General features: G+C 43.2%; 1 protein-coding gene across 7 annotated transcripts in view; it reads right to left on the bottom strand.

Annotated features, from left to right (window-relative positions):
- RAB30 (RAB30, member RAS oncogene family) overlaps positions 1-13,526 on the bottom strand; it is a 98,587-nt gene that overhangs the window by 52,611 nt on the left and 32,450 nt on the right. Inside the window, exon 2 of one of the 7 annotated variants that reach the window (XM_054241855.2) lies at positions 13,281-13,399. The exons of 4 other annotated variants lie outside the window; for them this stretch is intronic. The gene's annotated coding sequence lies outside the window, so the exon portion shown is untranslated. Of the gene's footprint in view, positions 1-5,365; positions 5,714-13,280; positions 13,400-13,526 lie in introns of those variants that run through there. 2 more of the 7 variants (XM_009007348.5, XM_009007350.5) reach the window with 2 other exon arrangements.

The raw sequence follows: 13,526 nt of genomic DNA, 5'->3' as shown, positions 1-13,526 counted from the left end.
CGCTCCTACTTTGGGAAGCTAAGACAGAAGGATTGCTTGAATGCAGCAGTTTGGGAGCAGCCTGGCCAACATGGCTAGACCCTATCTCTACAAAAAGTAAGAAAGCCAGGTGTGGTGGCATGCATCTGTGGTCCCAGATACTTGAGAGGATCACTTGAGTCCAGGAGTTCAAGGCTACATTGAGCTGTTTCACATCACTGCACTCCAGCCTGGGTGACTGAGTGAGACTCTGTCTCAAAAAAAACATAAAAAAGCTCCTGGAGGTATACAAGTGGTATACAAGAACAGCTAGAGATCTAGTCCAAAGACAAGCAACAGAAGACCCCAACATGACTACACAGGAAGTAGCCAACCAGACTAAAGACATAAAACTCAAGAGACAGACACACTGAAGACAGTCTTCACCAACAACCCCGCTGCCATTAAACTCTTTTGTGTTGTGTTCAAATATTTTAAATATATGATATAAAGTTTTCAAACATACATAAAAGTAGAGCCCCTATACTCATTACCAAAATTCAACAATTACCAAGATTTTGACATGCTAACTTAATCTATCCCGTTTTCCCCCTATTTTTTCTTTGTTTAAATATTTTATTATTATGGTTTTTGAGACAGGGCCTCACTCTGTTGCCCAGGCTGGAGTGCAGTGGTGTCATCATAGCTCACTGCAGCCTCAACCTCTGGGATGAAGTAAATCACCTGCCTCAGTCTCCAACGTGCTGGGATTACAGGTATGAACCTCTGCACCCAGGCTGTTTAAATATTTTTAAACAAATTCTATATCATACCATTTTATTCTTATATACCTCAGAAGTAATCTCTATATTATTCATCTTCTTACATTATACTCCTATTCTCCTGAATAAAAGCAATTCCTTGATATCATCCAATACCCAGTCCATAAAATTTCCCCCAACATCTGAAAAATGCCTTTTTACATAGGACATGCATACTTGCAGCAGCACAATTCAGTCACAAAGATATGGAACCAACCTAAGTGCCCATCGACCAATGAGTGGATAAAGAAAATGTGGTATATATACACCATGGAATACTATTCAGCCATAAAAAGGAACAGAATAATGTCTTTTGCAGCAACTTGGATTGAGCTGGAAGCCACTATTCTAAGTGAAGTAACTCAGGAACAGAAAACTAGATGCCTTATTTTCTCACTTAAGTGGGAACTACACTATGAGGACACAAAAACAATACAGAGCAGCATAATGAAATTTAAACCTGGGGAAGGAGTGGGCCAGTAGGGTAAGGGATAAAAGACTACATATTGGGTACGGTGTGCACTGTTTGGTGGACAGGTGTCACCACTGTATAATTTACCTATGTAACCAAAAACCACTTGTAACCCAAAAGCTATCTTAAATAAAATTTTTTAATGTCTTTTCAATAGCAGGTGTGGTGGCTTGTGCCTATAATCCCAGCACTTTGGGAAGCCAAAGCAGGAGGATCGCTTGAGCCCAGGAGTTCAAGACCAGCCTGGGCAACGTGGTGAGACCTCGTCTCTTCAAAAAATAAAAAAATTAGTTGGGTGTGGTGGTATATGCCTGTAGTCTCAGCTTCTTGGGAGGCTGAAGTGGGTGGATTGCTTGAGCCCAGGAGGTCAAGGCTGTGGTGAGCCGTGTTCATGCCACTGTACTCCAGCCTGGGTGACAAAGTAAAACCCTGTCTCAAAAAAAAAAAAAAAAAGTCTTTTTTTGACTGGGTTCAGTGGCTCACACCTGTAATCCCAGCACTTTCGGAGGCCGAGGAGAACAAATCACCTGAGGTCAGGAGTTCAAGACCAGCCTGGCCAAAATGGTAACACCCCATACTAAAAATACAAAAATTAGCTGGGCGTGGCGGCACACACCTGTAATCCCAGCTATTCAGGAGGCTGAGGCAGGAGAGGAGGCAGAGATTGCAGTGAGTTCAGATCTGCACTTGACTCCAGCCATTGCACTCCAGTCTGGCTGACAGTGAGACTTCGTCTCAAAGAAAAAAAAAGTCTCTGCAATTAAACTAAATTGTGTCCCCCACAAGTTCATATGTTGAAGCCTTAATTCCTATTACCTTAGAATGTGACTATTCATGTATTTGGAGATAGAGCCATTAAAGAGGTAATTAAGTTAAAATGAGGTCATTAGGGTGGGCCCTAATCCATTCTAACTGGTGTCCTTATAAAAAGAGGAATCCAGGACATGCAGCAGGACGCTGGGAGTGTGCATATACAGAGCAATGACCACGCAAGGAGGTGACAAGAGGCAGCCATCTGCAAGCCAAGGAGAGAGGCCTCAGAGGGAACCAACCCTGCCAGCACCCTGACTTTGGACTGCTAGCATCCAGAGCTGTGAAAATACCAATCTCTGTTGTGTAAGCCACCCCGTGTGCGGTATTTTGTTATGACAGCCCTAGCAAACTAATACACAGACTATCCTAAGCCAAACAAGGTTCACACATGACATCTGGTTATAATTCTTAAGTCACTTTATTATTTTTTCCATGTCAGACTTGTTACAGAAGCCAAGTCAGTTGTCTGACAGAATGTTCTACATTCTAAATTTTTCTGTTTGTTTCTTTAGAGTGTAATTCAACTTGTCATGCTTTCCCCCATCTTTCCAATATATGAAAGTTAGCTCTAGAGTCTTGGTGAGATTTTAGGAGTCAACATTTGGGTAAGAATATTCCAAAAGTGGTGCTATGTGTTCTCTCTCTCTCTCTCTTTTTTTTTTTTTTTTGAGACAGAGTTTTGCTCTTGTTGCCCAGGCTAGAGTGCAATGGTACGATCTCAGCTCACTGCTACCTCTGTTTCCTGGGTTCAGGAGATTCTCCTGCTTCAGCCTCCTGAGTAGCTGGGATTAGAGGTGGATGCCACCACATCCAGCTAATTTTGTATTTTTAGCAGAGACGGGGTTTCTCCATGTTGGTCAGGCTGGTCTCGAACTCTCAACCTTGTGATCCACCCACCTCAGCCTCCCAAAGTTCTGGGATTACAGGCGTGAGCTACTGCGCCCAGCCTGCATATTCACTTTTTAACATGACAAAAAATGCATAGGTAAACTTGGTCCAGGTTCTTTTCTGCCTCTATTTGTCTTGACCATGTGCTGATGAAGTACCTGCTCATCTCCTCCACACTATTTGTTTGGGTTAGTTAGTGACATTCACTTCATCCTACAGAAGAGTTTTGCTTTGACCTGCTCCTTGAGAGTTGAAAGGAGTCCAAAGAGAGAGTGGAATTAGAAAAGACAGAGCCATCCACTCTCCGTGACCATATTCCTACCAGATGTCCAGTGTCTGCCCACACCACAACCCTGTCAGATGTCTCAATAGTAGTGATCCTTATTTCCTAGGATTCACTCACATCCTTGCCCACTGACTTCCCCATTAGAGTCTTTTAAACCCCCTGGAAATCTAAAGCCAAATTATGAGCCGGAGTTTAGATCTAAAAGTGACAATAATAACTTAAAAAGCTTGCTAGGTTTGTGCTTGCTTCTTGCTTTTAAAAAAAATTGTTTTAGTAATACAAACGCAGGTAGTTAAACCATACAGAAAAGAGAATGATGAACACAAAAGTCAGGATATCATTATGTCTGTGAGGAGGAAACAGGGCATGATTTCAGGGCAGAGAATGGACAAACAGCTTCTAGGGTACCAATAATGTTCCATTTGAAATTGGGTGGCAAATTCACAATTTTCTTTCTTTCATTTTTTGAGACATTGTCTTACTATTTTGCCCAGGCTGGTCTTGAATTCCTGGCCTCAAGCAATCCTCCAACCTCAGCCACCTGAGTAACTGGAATTGCAAACATGTGCCACTGCATCTGGCCACAATTTTAATGTTCTTCTTTAAATTGTAAATATGCATTTAAAACATTCTTTCATATGCACTGTATGTTTCGCATTAATTATTTTTACATAAGCAGTCCACCATAGCTAGACCACAGGGTTTGAAGAGTAGAGTAAAAGGAAAAAAGACTGGAAAAGGAGTTTACTCTAAAGGCAATAGGAACCTTAATGATCCTCTCTTAGGAGTAACATCAGGGAACAGTTATACCCAACAACAATTCAAATAGCTTTCTCATAATCTATCCATCGAGAATGATAGAAAAATCCATTTTTTTCCCCATCTTTAAAAAAAGAAAAATCAATTTTTTCTAAGTTACCTAGATACGAGCTACCCAACATCTTAAGCATCTCATTGGGAAACATAATAATATGGTTTTCATGTATTTTTCCAGGGAGAGGAGCTTCAGCCTGCCCTAGGGAACATGTTTGCCTCTAATTCTTTTTTTTTTTTTTTTTTTTTTTTGAGACGGAGTCTCACTCTTTCGCTCAGGCTGGAGGGCAATGGGGCATGATCTCGGCTCACTGTAACCTCTGCTTCCCAGGTTCAAATGATTCTCCTGCCTTAGCCTCCCAAGTAGCTAGGATTATAGGCACACCCCACCATACCCAGCTAATTTTTGTATTTTTAGTAGAGACGGGGTTTTACCATGTTGGCTGGTCTTGATCTCCCGGCCTTGGGTGATCTGCCCACCTCAGCCTCTTAAAGTGTTGGGATTACAGGTGTGAGCCACCGAGCCTGGCCTGCCTCAAGTTCTTAAATGATACAAAGCTGGGAGGGATGCAGAACAAATGTTTGACAGGACAGAATCGAAATATATCTTGGCAAGCTGGAGTGACAGGTTAAATCTAGGCCAATTTATAATAACATCTCCCATTTGTTGAGAACACTCGATATGCCAAGAGCTTTACATAATTTATCTCATTTAATCCCTACAACCACACTGTGAAGCTGAGACCCAGGAAAGTAACTTGCCCAAGGTCATAAAGCAAGTTAATAGCAGAGTCGTGATTTGAACCTAGGTTTGCAGGCTTAACTTTCAGTCTCAAGTGAGATTCCTACGGCCACCAGAAATTAACATTCCAAACTGAATCCTCTGCTACCACACTGGGAATTAAGAAAACAATAATATATAAATAAATATCTCAAACCTTTTTTATTCACCCTGTCACCCTCAGAAAACTGCATCGCCCAACTCCAACCCCCTTGAGCATATGAGGGTATCAAGTACCTCCAAAGAATGATCAAATCAAATGAAAAAACAAACAAAAACAAAAAAGAATAATCATATCAGACCATTTTCATTAATGTAACACTTGGAGACTCCCGACAGCTGCCAGGAAACCTCCATCTGTCCTCAAGAGCAAGCTGTAACAGGATTCTCTCTGCAACCCATTCCCAGCCCAGCCATGTCTGCCTCCCCGTCTGTATTTAAGACTTTGCAAAACCCAAGCTCTGCAGTTATAAATGGAGGCCCCTTACCACAAAGATTACTGGGCAAGACCCCTCAGCCAGGCTATTCCCTACCTTCAGTTTTCTCTTGTCCTCAGGGGCACTGTAATTTGATGGGTGTGTATAGCTCAGAGAACAGCACAACTGGCTCCAGTGCACAGTCATATCCAATGGAGCTATCCCGAAAGACAGCCAGAGAATTTTAATGAAAACCAGAAAACCCCTGACCGCTAAGTCCAACTGCGGTCAGGCCTGCCAGCCCCTCCCCCTACAGCTAAGAATCGCTGAGCCAGCTTTGCCCCAAAGAGCAAGGAAGAAAATCCATTTTGCATTCAGTAAATCCTTCTTCCATAGCAGCCACTTCCCAGGGTCATTTAGGTTAAAGGTGAGGCATATGATAACTGCAACAGGACCCAGGGACCCTGAGAGGCACAGGGTGTGGCAGCAGCAGATTTGAGCCAACAGATTATGAAACAGTCATTTAAAAAAAAACAAAAAGTCTTTCCTTCTGCCAAAGCTCTCTGCCCACAGCTGCATACAAGGCTAGTGAGGAATCTTAACAAGCTTAAAGGGACCGTATTTCAGATACTCGAGAACCAAAGGGGAGGAAATAAGTGTTTTGAGCACTTATTACGTATCAGGTGCTCTGATCTTATTTCATCCTCACTGTGAAATAGGAACTGTAAACTGCACGTAACAGATGAGAACACTTGACTCAGAGAGGTTCCATAACTTGTCCAAGGCACACAGCTAGCAGCTTTCCCTAAGCAGGACTGAAAGTTCAGTGTAGGTGAGGCTCATCAGAAGTACCAAACCTTTTGTTCACAGAGGGCAGAAAAAAATAAATAAAAAGAAAATGAAATACTAAACTCAAAATCCTGAACTATCCTGACTAATAAAAAGAATGATCATTTACTGAACACTGGCTATGTGCCAGGCACTAAGCTAATATATTTGCAGGCACTATATCATCTAATCCTCACAGCAACTAGATAAGATACATGTCATTATTACCTCCATCTAATAAGCAGCGAACTACGACTAAGACATTAAATAACTTGATCAAGGTCACTGCATCGCCAGGATTTGAACCCAGGGCCAGAACTATCTGATTCTAGAGCCCTCACCTTAAAACACTCATCCTAACAGCATTCAGAAGGGAGCCAACTAGATCATCATGCCAAGCACACAAGTTGCAGGGAGATTTCTGCTCCCCTCCCCAGCAGGTAATGCATATTCCAGACTTGCCTTTCAATTCCTCCCAACACTCTTGAGTGGAGGCACAGAATCACTGCCACTGGGAAAACTGATAGCTATGTTTCCACCTTCCCATGCACCATGGACTCTGCTGTCCCAACACAAGTGAAGAAGAAGGCCACCACCATGATCCAGAGATTCCCCCGTGAGTATAGAAGCAGACAGCTTCTTTCCCCAAGCTCTGCTCCACAAGCCCATGCAACCTCAAGCAGTAACCTCGTCCTCAACAGCTCACAGGCCTATTTTGTATTCTTAACAGGAGACCATGTGCCTCCTTTTAGAGCAACTGTGATTTCCCAAGGGAGATAACTGTCTAGACACAGCATCTATCTTGACAACCAGCCTGGGCTACATGATGCTAGGTTTGATCATTTAGATTTTAGGGTCTGCATTCAGTTCTGCAGTGAAGGCTCTGTGCTTGGCACCTCTGGGTAATCAGATTGAGTATCACTCAGTGCAACAGCTGACACCCTGGGTTAGAACTGTCTTCCCAGCCAGGTAAGCGTTACCTGAGGGAAGTCACAGGCATCTTATGGATTCCAAACTGAATCCTCTGCTACCACATTGGGAATTAAGAAAACAATGGATCTCACACACACACAGGCACAACACACAAACAGTTCTATTAATGAGGCTGAAACTTGACAGAACTCTTCTATGCATGTTCAGAATTAAGTAACAGGCTTTGACTGGTTGTGGACTGAATACCTAATATGTATCGGGTATGGTGGTAGGTACATTCACAGCCAATATCTGAACTGACCTGCACAACATTCTGTGAGGTAGATAGAATTGCTATTATATGGATGAGCCAACTAAAGCCCAGTGAGATAGCATAATTTGCCCAAAGTCATACAGAAATGGCAAAGCTCAGGTTCAAATTTCTCTCTTTTTTTTTTTTCTTTGAGATGGAGTCTCGCTCTGTCTCCCAGGCTGGACTACAGTGGCTCGATCTCAGCTCACTGCAACCTCCGCCTCCCAGGTTCAAGGGATTCTCCTGCCTCAGCCTCCCAAGTAGGTGGGACTACAGGCAGGTGCCACCATGCCCAGCTAATTTTTGTATTTTTAATGAAAACAGGGTTTTACTGTGTTGGCCACACTAGTCTCGAACTCCTGACCTCAAGTGATCCGCTCACCTCGGACATCCAAAGTGCTGGGATTACAGGCATGAGCCACCACACCTGACCTCAAATTCATTGTTAATATGACTCCAACACACTTTCAGTCAATTATGAGTCCATTCATTTATTTCTCAGATAGTTATTGAGCTCTTTCCATGAGCCAGCTACTGTGACACTTACAGAGGATACAATTGTTAATGTAAGGTAGGTCCAGTCACCAAAGAACTAATGTTCTCGTGAGGAGAGATGACAATGCAGATAGATAATTTCACAATGATAAGTCGGGGCCTTAGAGGAGTGATGGGGTCAGGCCTCTCTGAGAAAGTGAGATGTCAGCTGAGATCTGAAAGATGAGAATGAGCCAGTCATTTGCAAAGCTAGGGAAAGAGTGCAGGCAACAGATACAATAAGTACAAGGTTCGGCTGCAGGAAAAGGCTTGGCATGTCCAAGGAACATAAAAAAGAACAGAGACCAAGGCTGGGTAAGCAACAGGAAAGACAGAACGGTTGAGATGAGACAGAACCTTATTGACCATGGAAAACACTTTGAACTTTGTTCAAAGGACGATGGAAGATCAAAGAAGAGTTTTAATCAGGGAAATAGTGTAATCTGATTTGTGCTTTAAAGAGATAATTCAAGCCAGGCACAGTGGCTCATGCCTGTAATCCCAGTACTTTGAGCGGCTGAGGCAGGCAGATTATGAAGTCAGGAGTTCGAGACCAGCCTGGCCAACATGGTGAAACCCCGTCTCTACTAAAGATACAAAAAATTAGCTGGGCATGGTGGCGCGTGCCTGTAGTCCCAGCTACTCGGGAGGCTGAGGCAGGAGAATTGCCTGAACCCAGGAGGCGGAGATTGCGGTGAGCCGAGATCGCGCCATTGCACTCCAGCCTGGGTAACAAGAGCGAAACTCCGTCTCAAAAAAAAAAAAAAAAAAAATACAAAAATTAGCCAGGCATAGTGGCGTGTGCCTGTAGTCCCAGCTACTAGGGAGGCTGAGGCAGGAGAATTGCTTGAACCCGGGAGGTGGAGATTATGATGAGCCAAGATTGCACCACTGCACTATAGCCTAGGCAACAGAGCGAGACTCTGTCTCGAAAAAAAGAGAGAGAGAGAGAGAGAGAGAGAATTCTGGTTGCTCTGTGGAGAAGGGAGTATAGGGAGCAGGCAAGACTTAGGAATTGGGGAGAGGGAATGGTGGCCTGGACTAGGGTAATGGTAGAGGAGAGGATTTTATACTTGGGGATAAGAAAGAAAATACTTGAGGTAATACTTGTTTTTTTTTTAATAAAATTTTTGAAATTTACTTACAATTAAAAAAATTAAAAATGAATTCTATTTTTATTTATTTTTTTATGAGACGAACTCTTGCCCTGTTTCCCAAGCTGGTGTGCTGTGGTGTGATCTTGGCTCACTGCAACCTCTGCCTCCAGGGTTCAAGTGATTCTCCTGCCTCGGCTTCCTAGTAGCTGGGATTACAGGCACCCTCCCTCATGCCTATCTAATTTTTATATTTTTAGTAGAGACAGGGTTTTGCCATGTTTGCCAAACTGGCCTCAAACTCCTGATCCTCAGGTGATCTGCCTACCTCAGCCTCCCAAAGTGCTGGGATTACAGGTGTTAGCCACCACAGCCAGCCGAATAAATTTTTTAAAAAAGAATGAAAATACTTGCTGATGAATGGTATATGAATGGTAAAGGGAACAAACTCCTGGGTTTCTAGCTTCAACAACTGGGTAGATGGTGGTACCATGTATTAAGAGAAAAACTGGAACAGGGAGGGGAGCACTGCACACTGGGGTCTGTTGGGGGGAATAGGGGAGGGACAGTGGAGGGTGGGGAGCTGGGGAGAGATAGCATGGGGAGAAATGCCAGATATAGGTGAAAGGGAGGAAGGCAGCAAATCACACTGCCATATGTGTACCTATGCAACTATCTTGCATGTTCTTCACATGTACCCCAAAACCTAAAATGCAACAAAAAAAAAAGAGAGAGAAACTGGAGGAGAAGCAAAATGCTCATGACATAGCCAACTATATCACACTTAGAAGAAAAAAGTGAACTCAAGTTGTGTTTGTTCTGGGGTAGCTAGGAATTAAAGGCCTGAAGCTGCTACCCTGGTGAAGATAAAGTGTTTGGGGGTTATGATAGAGAGTAAAGTGTAAGAATCTGAACGGATGCCCTAGGAAACGGGTTCTACTTACTTCAGACATAGGGAAGGAGTTCAGTCTGATGTAAGGAAAGGCTATCTCATGGTCAGAGTAAAGTGAGCTGTCCTGGGAGTGGGAGAGGGTGAATGATGACCTCTCTGTCATTGGAGGGGTTAAACAAAAAACCAGATGACCCCTTGACTAGAGGGATAGAGAGAGAATTCAGTAATTGAATGGAGTAAATGCTACATAAAATCCTTCTAAACTCCGGAATTCTGTGGTTTTTAGATAAAATCTTAATTAATCTAACCTTCAGGACTGGAGTTTCTCCAACAGGCCAGAACTCCCTTGGTATGTCCTACCTCACAGAAGGCAAATGAGAACATTAGCTAATTTTAGTCACTATAAAATGACTCCTAGTCCATTTCTAAGTGTCATACAAGATGCCGAAAGCTTTTTGGTGTAGGTAAAAGGGACAAGCTATGGAATTGGATATCCCATATCAGCAGTTTATTAGCTCTGTGTCCTCTAGCAAATTATTTAAATCCTCTGAGTCTAAATTTATTTCTTTGAAATAGGGGGAAAGCAATGCCTACCTCAAGATGTTTACTGTGAGGACCAAAGCCTAGTACCTAATACATTCTACTAAGAATAATAATGAGGCCAGGTACAGTGGCTCATGCCTGTAATCCCAGCACTTTAGGAGGCTGAGGTGGACAGATCACCTGAGGTCAGGAGTTCAAGACTAGCCTGGCCAACATGGGGAAACCCCATCTCTATAAAAATACAAAAATTAGCCCAGCATGGTAGCAGGCACCTGTAATCTCAGCTACTTAAGAGGCTGAGGCAGGAGAATCCCTTGAACCTGGGAGGCAGAGGTTGCAGTGTACTGAGATCGCACCTCTGAACTCCAGCCTGGGCAACATGAGAGAAACTCCATCTAAAAAAAAAAAGAAGAAGAATAGCTAACATCTATTACTACAGATCTATAACTATATGCTAGGCATGTGTTAACGTGCGTATTTAAAAAATCCAATCCTTACAACAACCCAGAAAGTAGCCACTATAATCTTCCCTGTTGAAAAACCAGAAAATTGATTTCTGAAGGTTAAGTGACTCATCCAAGAGTCATATAATTAGTAATTGCCCAAATTAGGAAAAACAAACTTCAACAAAGGTTGAGAGAAAAAGACAAAACAAACCCCATATTTAGATAAATTGAAAAAAAGGAATCTACCATTGAATTAAAAGCAATTCAATTAACTAACTAGTCATTTAGTAAACATTTATTGAATATATAAATAAATAATTGAATGAATGAATGATTCCAATGAACATTTATTGAGTTCCTGCTAGGCACAGCATCAAGAAAATAGGGTACAGAAAATGTACATCAATTTAATTTAGAGTTTGCCATTAACAACTACAATCTGCAAACTGCAAATAAATTGCCAACATAACAACACTTAGACTATGATAAAAGGTCCTAAAGAATGCCACTTTCAGCTGAGCGCAGTGGCTCACAGTTGTAGTCCCAGAACTTTGGGATGTCAAGGTGGGCAGATACCTTGAGCTCAGGAGTTTGAGACCAGCCTGGGCAACATGGTGAAATTCCATCTCTACAAAAAATACAGAAGTTAGTCAGGTGTGGTGGCGTGTGTCTGTGGTCCTAGCTACGTGGGAGGCTGAGCGGGGAGGATCACTTGAGCCTGGAATGTGGAGGCTTCAGTAAGCCGAGATCACACCACTGTACTCCAGCCTGGGTGACTGCTCTTTTCTGGAGTAGTCAAAACTTTTAAAGCTCCGATTGGCCGGGCGCGGTGGCTCACGCCTATAATCCTAGCACTTTGGGAGGCCGAGGCAGGTGGATCACGAGGTCAAGAGATTGAGACCACCCTGGTCAACAAGGTGAAACCCCGTCTCTACTAAAAATATAAAAATTAGCTGGGCATGGTGGTGCACGCCTGTAGTCCCAGCTACTCGGGAGGCAGAGGCAGGAGAATTGCTTGAACCCAGGAGGCGGAGGTTGCAGTGAGCTGAGATCGTGCCATTGCATTGTAGTCTGGGTAACAACAGCAAAACTCTGCCTCAAAAAAAAAAAAAAAAAGGAAAGCTCCAAGAAGAAGGCAAAAAACCAAGAGCACAGCAATGGAAACTGAGGAAGGAGGCATTCTCAAAGGAAAGATGAGAAAGACTTCCAAAGGAAGCAGAAATCTAAAAGAACAAAGGCTAAACAAATGGCTGACTTAATAAGTAGGAGTTTGTCAAAGGACTTCCTGGAACTGTGGGGAAAGAAACCAAGTTTCAAAGCGCAACTGGATGAATGGGTTACAGAGAAAGAGGAAGGAGACTTTTAAGAAGTTTGGCAATAAAAGGAGGGAAAGGGAAAGAAAAGTAAGTAGCCTGATGAGAAGCAGCAGCAAGACTGTTAATAAGAGTATAAGGTGAGGAGCAAGAGATAAAAGAAAAGGAAAAGCTGAAGACAGAAGATAGATGGAGAAGATTCAGGAAAGAAACAGTAGGACCAGACCCTAGCACCTCAAGAGCGGGGAGGATAGAACACACAAAGTAAAGGCTATCCTTGGAAAAGAAGTCACCCTCTGCTCTAAGACAGAAATGAAACAAAAGAGATTTTGACAATTAGACATGCTGAAAAGTTACTCTGAATCAAGCCTGAATACAGTACAGAGTGATCAAATTGAATGACATTATTTTGAACTTAAAATAATATTGATCTTCTTGAACCACTCATAACTTGGCATTGAAACGGACAATGACCATTTGGATATAGGTTCCATACAGTTAAAAATCAGTATCTATTTTTTCTGGATTGGAAGGAGAACTTATTGGTGGGCATTAGGAGGGAGCAGCACAGTGGAAGCCCTCATGAATGCAGGGCCTGCTACTTGCCCAGAGGGCCATGACTGGGAATGTATTTGACCCCACAGTCATCTGGGGTGAGCCGCTTATCATCCCAGAGCCACCATGTCTTCAAATTAATCTACACTGGCCGGGCATGGTGGCTCACACCTATAGTCTCAGTATTTTGGGAGGGTGAGGTAGGCGAATTACTTGAGGCTAGGAGTTTGAGACCACTTGGCCAGCATGGTGAAACCCTGTCTCTACCCAAAAAATATAAAAATTAGATGGGCACGGTGGCATGTATCTGTAGTCCCAGCTACTGGGGAAGCTGAGGCAGGAGGATTGCTTGAACCCAGGAGGTGGAGATTGCAGTGGGCTGAGATCGCACCACTGCCCTCCAGCCTGGGAGACAGAGAAAAACTCTGCCTCAAAAAAAAAAAAAATGCTGGGCGCAGTGGTTCATGCCTGTAATCCCAGCACTTTGGGAGGTGGAGGCAGATGGATCATCTGAGGTTGGGAGTTTGAGACCAGCCTGACCAACACAGAGAAACCCCATCTCTACTAAAAATACAAAATTAGCCAGGCATGGTGGTGCATACCTGTAATCCCAGCTACTCTGAAGACTGAGGCAGGAGAATCACTTGAACCTGGGAAGCGGAGGTGGCCGGGAGCCAAGATGGTGCCAATGCACTCCAGCTTGGGCAACAAGAGCGAAACTCTGTCTCAAACAAACAAACAAGAAAAATCATCCGCATGGAACTTTGTAAAGCCCCACTTCATTCAGATGTGAATCTTCTGGTGGACAGGGAACTTGAACTTGGCCCTGCGGAGGGCCTCAATCACAT

The sequence above is a fragment of the Callithrix jacchus genome, chromosome 10 (genome assembly GCF_049354715.1).
Source record: "Callithrix jacchus isolate 240 chromosome 10, calJac240_pri, whole genome shotgun sequence".
Classification (NCBI taxonomy): domain Eukaryota; kingdom Metazoa; phylum Chordata; class Mammalia; order Primates; family Cebidae; genus Callithrix; species Callithrix jacchus.
The sequence above is the reverse complement of the archived record's forward strand: the minus strand, read 5'-3'. Positions and strand labels throughout refer to the sequence as shown.